Source organism: Eleutherodactylus coqui, chromosome 13 (assembly GCF_035609145.1).
Source record: "Eleutherodactylus coqui strain aEleCoq1 chromosome 13, aEleCoq1.hap1, whole genome shotgun sequence".
NCBI classification, from domain to species: Eukaryota; Metazoa; Chordata; class Amphibia; order Anura; family Eleutherodactylidae; genus Eleutherodactylus; species Eleutherodactylus coqui.
In genome coordinates this window covers 88,220,481-88,229,918 of record NC_089849.1, presented here as the reverse complement: position 1 = coordinate 88,229,918, position 9,438 = coordinate 88,220,481, and the positions used below count along the sequence as shown (strand labels likewise).

General features: G+C 47.3%; 1 non-coding gene across 1 annotated transcript; it reads right to left on the bottom strand.

Annotated features, from left to right (window-relative positions):
* Window positions 1-5,825: 5,825 nt before the first annotated feature.
* Window positions 5,826-5,932, bottom strand: LOC136588842 (U6 spliceosomal RNA). Its single transcript, XR_010787649.1, has one exon. It is a non-coding gene; the product is annotated as a U6 spliceosomal RNA (small nuclear RNA).
* Between the last annotated feature and the right edge of the window lie 3,506 nt (window positions 5,933-9,438).

The window sequence follows — 9,438 nt, the reverse complement described above, 5'->3', positions numbered from 1 at the left end:
GAATACGGACCTTGTACCACAGAAGGCGCAGCTGGTGTGGAATATACTGCGGATGACTGCAGCGTTCTGCTTCCATCAGGAGAGCAGCTGCTCACTGCTGCACCACTGGCTGACGGTCACATTAGGACGTGATTGCCGGCTCACGCCTACTGCTGCTGGACGTGGCGCTATAGCATTAGGGCTGGGCGTGCAGCAGTGCAGCGCCTTCTGCCCACCGGTCTGCCCTGGCCGGAGTACAGCGATGCGTGCCCTTACCTATCAGCTGACAAGTGTGCTCGGCCGCACACACAAGGGGGTCACAGGAATGTCCCACAACATTGTCACACTTCCGTGGCTGCCAGGTCAAATTTATCACCAAGATAACATGTATGGGACCATCTGGGAGACCAACTTCTACAACCTACAACTTTGCATGATCTAAAGGTTCAGTTACATAGCAAATGTGGAGCAATATGCCACAGGATAACATACAGAACCTGTATGCCGCCATGCCCGCCAGTATCACATCTGGTATACAAACTAGAAGCAGTGCAACAGGGTACTAGAGCCTCCATGCCCACCCGTATCACATCTGGTATCCAAGCTAGAGGCAGTGCAACAGGGTACTAGAGCCTCCATGCCCACCTGTATTACATCTTGTATCCAAGCTACAGGTGGTACAACAGGGTACTAGAGCCTCCATGCCTGTCTGTATCACATCTTGTATCCAAGCTAGAGGCAGTACAACAGGGAACTAGAGCCTCCATGCCCACCTGTATCACATCTGGTATCCAAGCTAGAGGCAGTGCAACAGGGTACTAGAGCCTCCATGCCCACCCGTATCACATCTTGTATCCAAGCTACAGGTGGTACAAAAGGGTACTAGAGCCTCCATGCCTGTCTGTATCACATCTTGTATCCAAGCTAGAGGTGGTACAACAGGGTACTAGAGCCTCCATGCCTGCCTGTATCACATCTTGTATCCAAGCTAGAGGTGGTACAACAGGGTAGTAGAGCCTCCATGCCTGTCTGTATCACATCTTGTATCCAAGCTAGAGGCAGTACAACAGGATACTAGAGCATCCATGCCCACCTGTATCACATCTTGTATCCAAGCTAGAGGCGGTACAACAGGGTACTAGAGCCTCCATGCCCGCCTGTATCACATCTTGTATCCAAGCTAGAGGCGGTACAACAGGGTACTAGAGCCTCCATGCCTGCCTGTATCACATCTTGTATCCAAGCTAGAGGTGGTACAACAGGGTACTAGAGCATCCATGCCTGTCTGTATCACATCTTGTATCCAAGCTAGAGGCGGTACAACAGGGTACTAGAGTCTCCATGCCCGCCTGTATCACATCTTGTATCCAAGCTAGAGGCGGTACAACAGGATAATAGAGCCTCCATGCTCACCTGTATCACATCTTGTATCCAAGCTAGAGGCGGTACAACAGGGTACTAGAGCCTCCATGCCCGCCTGTATCACATCTTGTATCCAAGCTAGAGGCGGTACAACAGGGTACTAGAGCCTCCATGCCTGCCTGTATCACATCTTGTATCCAAGCTAGAGGCGGTACAACAGGGTACTAGAGCCTCCATTCCCGCCCGTATCACATCTTGTATCCAAGCTAGAGGCGGTACAACAGGGTACTAGAGCCTCCATGCCCGCCTGTATCACATCTTGTATCCAAGCTAGAGGTGGTACAACAGGGTACTAGAGCCTCCATGCCTGCCTGTATCACATCTTGTATCCAAGCTAGAGGCGGTACAACAGGGTACTAGAGCATACATGCCTGTCTGTATCACATCTTGTATCCAAGCTAGAGGCAGTACAACAGGGTACTAGAGCCTCCATGCCCGTCCGTATCACATCTTGTATCCAAGCTAGAGGCGGTACAACAGGGTACTAGAGCCTCCATGCCTGCCTGTATCACATCTTGTATCCAAGCTACAGGTGGTACAACAGGGTACTAGAGCCTCCATGCCTGCCTGTATCACATCTTGTATCCAAGCTAGAGGCGGTACAACAGGGTACTAGAGCATACATGCCTGTCTGTATCACATCTTGTATCCAAGCTAGAGGCAGCACAACAGGGTACTAGAGCCTCCATGCCCGTCCGTATCACATCTTGTATCCAAGCTAGAGGCAGTGCAACAGGGTACTAGAGCCTCCATGCCCACCCGTATCACATCTTGTATCCAAGCTACAGGTGGTACAACAGGGTACTAGAGCCTCCATGCCTGCCTGTATCACATCTTGTATCCAAGCTAGAGGTGGTACAACAGGGTACTAGAGCCTCCATGCCTGCCTGTATCACATCTTGTATCCAAGCTAGAGGTGGTACAACAGGGTACTAGAGCCTCCATGCCTGTCTGTATCACATCTTGTATCCAAGCTAGAGGCAGTACAACAGGGTACTAGAGCCTCCATGCCAGCCCGTATCACATCTTGTATCCAAGCTAGAGGCAGTACAACAGGATACTAGAGCATCCATGCCCACCTGTATCACATCTTGTATCCAAGCTAGAGGCGGTACAACAGGGTACTAGAGCCTCCATGCCCGCCTGTAGCACATCTTGTATCCAAGCTAGAGGCGGTACAACAGGGTACTAGAGCCTCCATGCCCGCCCGTATCACATCTTGTATCCAAGCTAGAGGCGGTACAACAGGGTACTAGAGCCTCCATGCCCGCCCGTATCACATCTTGTATCCAAGCTAGAGGCGGTACAACAGGGTACTAGAGCCTCCATGCCCGCCTGTATCACATCTTGTATCCAACCTAGAGGCGGTACTACAGGGTACTAGAGCCTCCATGCCTGTCTGTATCACATCTTGTATCCAAGCTAGAGGTGGTACAACAGGGTATTAGAGCCTCCATGCCTATCTATATCACATCTTGTATCCAAGCTAGAGGCGGTACAACAGGGTACTAGAGCCTCCATGCCCACCTGTATCACATCTTGTATCCAAGCTAGAGGCGGTACAACAGGGTACTAGAGCCTCCATGCCGGCCTGTATCACATCTTGTATCCAAGCTAGAGGCGGTACAACAGGGTACTAGAGCCTCCATGCCCGCCCGTATCACATCTTGTGTCCAAGCTACAGGTGGTACAACAGGGTACTAGAGCCTCCATGCCTGTCTGTATCACATCTTGTATCCAAGCTAGAGGCGGTACAACAGTGTACTAGAGCCTCCATGCCCGCCCGTATCACATCTTGTATCCAAGCTAGAGGCGGTACAACAGGGTACTAGAGCCTCCATGCCCGCCCGTATCACATCTTGTATCCAAGCTAGAGGCGGTATAACAGGGTACTAGAGCCTCCATGCCTGTATCACATCTTGTATCCAAGCTAGAGGCAGTACAACAGTGTACTAGAGCCTCCATGCCTGTCTGTATCACATCTTGTATCCAAGCTAGAGGTGGTACAACAAGGTATTAGAGCCTCCATGCCTGTCTATATCACATCTTGTATCCAAGCTAGAGGCGGTACAACAGGGTACTAGAGCCTCCATGCCCACCTGTATCACATCTTGTATCCAAGCTAGAGGCGGTACAACAGGGTACTAGAGCCTCCATGCCCGCCCGTATCACATCTTGTATCCAAGCTAGAGGCGGTACAACAGGGTACTAGAGCCTCCATGCCCGCCTGTATCACATCTTGTATCCAAGCTAGAGGCAGTACAACAGGGTACTAGAGCCTCCATGCCTGTCTGTATCACATCTTGTATCCAAGCTAGCGGTGGTACAACAGGGTATTAGAGCCTCCATGCCTGTCTATATCACATCTTGTATCCAAGCTAGTGGCGGTACAACAGGGTACTAGAGCCTCCATGCCCACCTGTATCACATCTTGTATCCAAGCTAGAGGCGGTACAACATGGTACTAGAGCCTCCATGCCCGCCCGTATCACATCTTGTATCCAACCTAGAGGCGGTACAACAAGGTACTAGAGCCTCCATGCCCGCCCGTATCACATCTTGTATCCCAGCTAGAGGTGGTACAACAGGGTACTAGAGCCTCTATGCCCGCCTGTATCACATCTTGTATCCAAGCTAGAGGCGGTACAACAGGGTACTAGAGCCTCTATGCCTGCCTGTATCACATCTTGTATCCAAGCTAGAGGCGGTACAACAGGGTACTAGAGCCTCCATGCCTGTCTGTATCACATCTTGTATCCAAGCTAGAGGCAGTACAACAGTGTACTAGAGCCTCCATGCCCGCCCGTATCACATCTTGTATCCAAGCTAGAGGCGGTACAACAGGGTACTAGAGCCTCCATGCCCACCTGTATCACATCTTGTATCCAAGCTAGAGGCGGTACAACAGGGTACTAGAGCCTCCATGCCCGCCCGTATCACATCTTGTATCCAAGCTAGAGGCGGTACAACAGGGTACTAGAGCCTCCATGCCCGCCTGTATCACATCTTGTATCCAAGCTAGAGGCAGTACAACAGGGTACTAGAGCCTCCATGCCTGTCTGTATCACATCTTGTATCCAAGCTAGCGGTGGTACAACAGGGTATTAGAGCCTCCATGCCTGTCTATATCACATCTTGTATCCAAGCTAGTGGCGGTACAACAGGGTACTAGAGCCTCCATGCCCACCTGTATCACATCTTGTATCCAAGCTAGAGGCGGTACAACATGGTACTAGAGCCTCCATGCCCGCCCGTATCACATCTTGTATCCAACCTAGAGGCGGTACAACAAGGTACTAGAGCCTCCATGCCTGCCCGTATCACATCTTGTATCCCAGCTAGAGGCGGTACAACAGGGTACTAGAGCCTCTATGCCCGCCTGTATCACATCTTGTATCCAAGCTAGAGGCGGTACAACAGGGTACTAGAGCCTCTATGCCCGCCTGTATCACATCTTGTATCCAAGCTAGAGGCGGTACAACAGGGTACTAAAGTCTCCATGCCTGCCTGTATCACATCTTGTATCCAAGCTAGAGGCGGTACAACAGGGTACTAGAGCCTCTATGCCTGCCTGTATCACATCCTGTATCCAAGCTAGAGGCGGTACAACAGGGTACTAGAGCCTCCATGCCCGCCTGTATCACATCTTGTATCTAAGCTAGAGGCGGTACAACAGGGTACTGGAGTCTTCGTACAAGGCATCAGTTTTCCGCAATAAGGGTGGTTTCACACAGGCAAGAAAATCGTGCGATTTTCGCCTGATGCGATAGTCAGTAAAAAAGCAGATTATGAAACCAACGGTTTCCTTCCCATCTGTGATGTTTTCACTGATGTGATGTTGAGAGAACAAAAAATAACGGCTGCTCTATCTTTCTGCGATGTGCGATTCTTTTTATCTCCCAGGTTTCGCTATGGAGCCGCTCCTTTTTATCGCCTCGCAATGCAACAAGATTGTGTTGCGATGCAATTTTGATAATGGAAAGTCCTATTCATTTTCGCAATAAAAAATTGTACATTTTTTATCGCGCAATTTTATTGTGGCCGTCAGCACTGCGATGGGAGATTATTCTAAAAAAAAAGCATTGCTGGCAACCAAATATTGCAGACACAAAATAGGGGGTCGCCCGTGTGAAAGTCGCCTAAATGATCCTTTTACTCCGATATTGTAATCACTCACTTATAACAACGTTACAATCACACAGACAAAAGTGTCATCCCACAACTTCTGGGGGGGGTTACACTGTACGTGGTTATGGCGCCTCGGGTACATTTGCTGTATGCCTGTAGTCACATGGCACAAAAAATACACCTTTTAGTGGTGGCACCGTGAGACAATTATTATTATTACTCCAAGTTAAAACCTATAAGGAGAAAAAAATGTTATGTTAGAATTTTTTTTTTAATTCTAATTGAAGAATCGGTGCAAAAATATGGAACGCCTCACGAATTTGCGTGTCATCCTTGCGCAGGGGCCATGCTAATCTTCTCTGTATCGTTCCAATTTTAGTATATGTGCTGCCGAAGCAAGCACGATACTGCAGACAGCCCCGGCGGTATTTATGGTCCCGCGGGAGAGAAGTTCTTACATTGTGGAGAGATTACTTTTATAAATTAAAAATAATGTATCCTGCTGTGATAATTTACCTAATATGTCATGCCTGTAATAATAAAACCCATTAATATAGAGTATTTTGGCCAAACTGAAGAGCATTTTGTGACAATGTTATATGCAAATGAGAAGAAGCCGCAGTGCATGCTAGGAAGAATGCTGGTCTCGGAATACGGACCTTGTACCACAGAAGGCGCAGCTGGTGTGGAATGTACTGCGGATGACTGCAGCGTTCTGCTTCCATCAGGAGAGCAGCTGCTCACTGCTGCACCACTGGCTGACGGTCACATTAGGACGTGATTGCCGCCTCACGCCTACTGCTGCTGGACGTGGCGCTATAGCATTAGGGCTGGGCGTGCAGCAGTGCAGCGCCTTCTGCCCACCGGTCTGCCCTGGCCGGAGTACAGCGATGCGTGCCCTTACCTATCAGCTGACAAGTGTGCTCGGCCGCACACACATGGGATCTTACGCTTTATTAAAACCTTACCAAACTCTTATAAATAACCGACACAGACACCAATATTGGATAAATAAGGCCGCGGTGTTTATTAACGGGGTTACAAACATTTGGGGAGAAATATAACCAATAATAACCATAACACTTGCTGTAAACTCTGTTTTACAGACCCAAGTTTATTAACCAATCAATAACCATAACAGTTCATGTAAACTCTGTCTTACAGACACGAGTTTACCACCACCAAACTCTCCCCAAGTTTACCTGCCCACCCGCCTAATGCGGGCGACAATCCCCCACCAGGCCATGGCATCCACTAATGACATGGCCCCCCCAACACCCGCAGCCTCCTCAATTATCTACACAAATCCATAATAAAAATATCCAACGCAATCTCTGACAAGTATACTATAACATTCCTATGCAATCCTGGAACCAAACCTTCCATATCAGCATGTCTAAAAAGAAAACATCCACTCCTGGCATGAGCTCTACCACCAGGTTAACCCTTCTCCGAATTCTCTCACTATATACAGACCTTGGCAATGACCATAATAAACTAGGAACAATATCTGAAAAAAACTATCACTGTATCTGGAACCTTGTTTAATGCTCCACATCTCCCTTTCAATGTCCCATGACATATCAATGTGTTCTCTTCTATGTCATTATCCCCTAAGTGTAAAATCAAAACATCTGGACAGGGCCCACGTGACACTCCAAACCCACGTGACTCTCCAAACCCACGTGACTCTTTATACATCAGTTTAGCCATTAATCCACTCCACCTCATACCTCTGCTACCGCGCCAAAAAATTTCAAACTGTGATCTGTACAAACCCAAATTTTCAGAACAACAGTGATCCGCTGCCCTTCTCCAAGGCTAGTACACAAAGGAGGGTCCAACAATCCACACAATACTTTTCTTAACTCCTAAAATGAAAAAAGAATTAGTACACCATATAATTCAGGCGCATGTACAACTTAAACTGAGATGATCCCCATCTGTTTACTTTTTCTTCAATAAAACCGCACCTGTAAACCAATAAGCACCATTTTACATTAAAAGCAAGATAATGACTGTCCATCATCCCTGGCTCCCCGAAAACAAGACAGGGTCTTCTACTAATTTGCTCCACAAGATCTTACTTTGCCATGTATAACTGCCTAGCACTATTTACATTTACAGTTTTTTTTTTTTTTTAATTAACTTCAACTAGGGCTTAATTTTGGAATAGGGCTTAAAGTTCAAGCGTCCAGAAAAATCCTGCTAGGGTTTATTTCCGGGTAGGTTTTATCACCGGAGAAACAGGGTACATGGATCAACAAAGAACCTGGTGCTTGCAGGCATAGCCACATAAACACCTGCAAATTCCTAAGCAAGCATATATTCTCATGAAAATGAGCAAACAAGCGAATTCATACCCCTTTACCCATTTCGTCTTTTTTTTTTTTTATTTTATTATTATTATTATAAAGCTCCCATGGTTGGACAAATCCTTAAGGCCCCAAAGTCAGGTCTAAACAGCTGTACCTCATCTGCTGATCTACACACTTCAGGCAATACTTTCACCAACTTCCCTTGTAAGCTCAATGTGATAGCAGAGCGTTGATCAGCGGCATCAGCTACCGCCTTACAGCCTCTGATCAATCTCTCTACCTGAAAAACAATTAATAGGTACCAGATTATACCATCTTTGAAAGAAAGCCATACCCAACATTACCTTCCAAACTGAGCTATATGAGCGCTGCATCCTGAATGTTGGACTCTTCTTCCCTGAATTGCGCATCCGTAAACAAGACAATAAGATAGCAGCTGCATTAATCTCACACCGACCATCTCTAACATCAGTAAGAGGTTATATGTTAGACATAATCTGACTAGCATACGAATTAATTGGTGCTGACCGGCTCTTAGGGTGCGGGCAGACGAGCGTAGGCGTATTTACGTTTGCACGAGTGCAACGTATAATCGCCCGAGCGATCGTTTTTCACCGATCACGACCAGAGCTAGAAAGCGTATTTTCGTTTGTTCCTACTTTGCAAATGGTCTTTTCGGCCATCGAATATGCGTTATCGCGTATTTCGGTCGCATATGTTCCGTTTTTTTCGAATTGCCGTTTTTACGCGCCGTAAAATCGCCCATGTGAACGAATACATTCGAAATTATTGCCTCAGATGGTCACGTATATACGTTTGGTCGCAAAAACGCGCCGTTTATGCGCTCGTCTGCCCGCACCCTTAAAGTCAAAGATACCAACCATAGCACTAAATGCTGCTTTAGCTCCCTTGACATCCGCGCATGCGATGTATGGGACTTCCAACCGCATATCACCACACATGACCTGCGGGAATACCTGCGACCAATAATAATCACCTGTGAAGCCAAACAGGACTGATCTGCTAACCGCTGCAACTCCCTCCATGTATTCGTCCTTCATACGTAATGTCTGACTAATTAAACCCATAAACTATACACCCCTGACATTGGCAATTAGAAAAACCATCACAATGCTATCAATTAAATAGCTAAAAACTCCAACCGAGTACACGGCCATACAATTTTCCCGTTCGCCAGCGGCACCCCAAAATCCTCCATCCTGGCCACATGCCCTCTAAAACTTGTGCATACCCTCATTACCATGATGCCCCATAAACAACAACCATCTATGTAGTGTATTACACCAACATCAGGGCATTCCTTCCTTACACCTACTGTAACAATGAGGATAGTCCTAAATAATAGTGGGATGCCTTAGATCCCATCGGTAATGCCAAACCGGAAACCAAAGAATTAACACCCCAACCAATAAGAAGTTATCCGAATACTGCATCACATGACCGAAGGGCCATAATAAAGCCAATGTAGTCACATGATGCATATCTTACTGCCAGCAGCTCAGGAGCGCCTCAGCATTCAGAGAAGACTGCTTGTGGGTAAGATAGATGATAAATCACTGAGCGGAGATAG